This window comes from Schistocerca piceifrons, chromosome 1 (assembly GCF_021461385.2).
Source record: "Schistocerca piceifrons isolate TAMUIC-IGC-003096 chromosome 1, iqSchPice1.1, whole genome shotgun sequence".
Classification (NCBI taxonomy): domain Eukaryota; kingdom Metazoa; phylum Arthropoda; class Insecta; order Orthoptera; family Acrididae; genus Schistocerca; species Schistocerca piceifrons.
In genome coordinates, this window is record NC_060138.1 from 706,667,532 (window position 1) to 706,668,498 (window position 967).

The following is a 967-nucleotide window of genomic DNA, read 5'->3' on the forward strand; positions in this document are numbered from 1 at the left end:
CAAACAGCATAGTGAACGCATTATTGTGGCCAAGATAGACACAAAGCCCATGCCTACTACAGTAGTACAAGTTTATATGCCAACTAGCTCTGCAGATGATGAAGAAATTGATGAAATGTATGACGAGATAAAAGAAATTATTCAGGTAGTGAAGGGAGACGAAAATTTAATAGTCATGGGTGACTGGAATTCGTCAGTAGGAAAAGGGAGAGAAGGAAACATAGTAGGTGAATATGGATTGGGGGGAAGAAATGAAAGAGGAAGCCGCCATGTAGAATTTCGCACAGAGCATAACTTAATCATAGCTAACACTTGGTTCAAGAATCATAAAAGAAGGTTGTATAGCTGGAAGAATCCTGGCGATACTAAAAGGTATCAGATAGATTATATAATGGTAAGACAGAGATTTAGGAACCAGTTTTTAAATTGTAAGACATTTCCAGGGGCAGATGTGGATTCTGACCACAATCTATTGGTTATGAACTGCAGATTGAAACTGAAGAAACATCAAAAAGGTGTGAATTTAAGGAGATGGGACCTGGATAAACTGAAAGAACCAGAGGTTGTAGAGAGTTTCAGGGAGAGCATAAGGGAACAATTGACAGGAATGGGGGAAAGAAATACAGTAGAAGAAGAATGGGTAGCTCTGAGGGATGAAGTAGTGAAGGCAGCAGAGGATCAAGTAGGTAAAAAGACGAGGGCTAATAAAAATCCTTGGGTAACAGAAGAAATATTGAATTTAATTGATGAAAGGAGAAAATATAAAAATGCAGTAAATGAAGCAGGCAAAAAGGAATACAAACGTCTCAAAAATGAGATTGACAGGAAGTGCAAAATGGCTAAGCAGGGATGGCTAGAGGACAAATGTAAGGATGTAGAGGGTTGTCTCACTAGGGGTAAGATAGATACTGCCTACAGGAAAATTAAAGAGACATTTGGAGAGAAGAGAACCACTTGTATGAATATC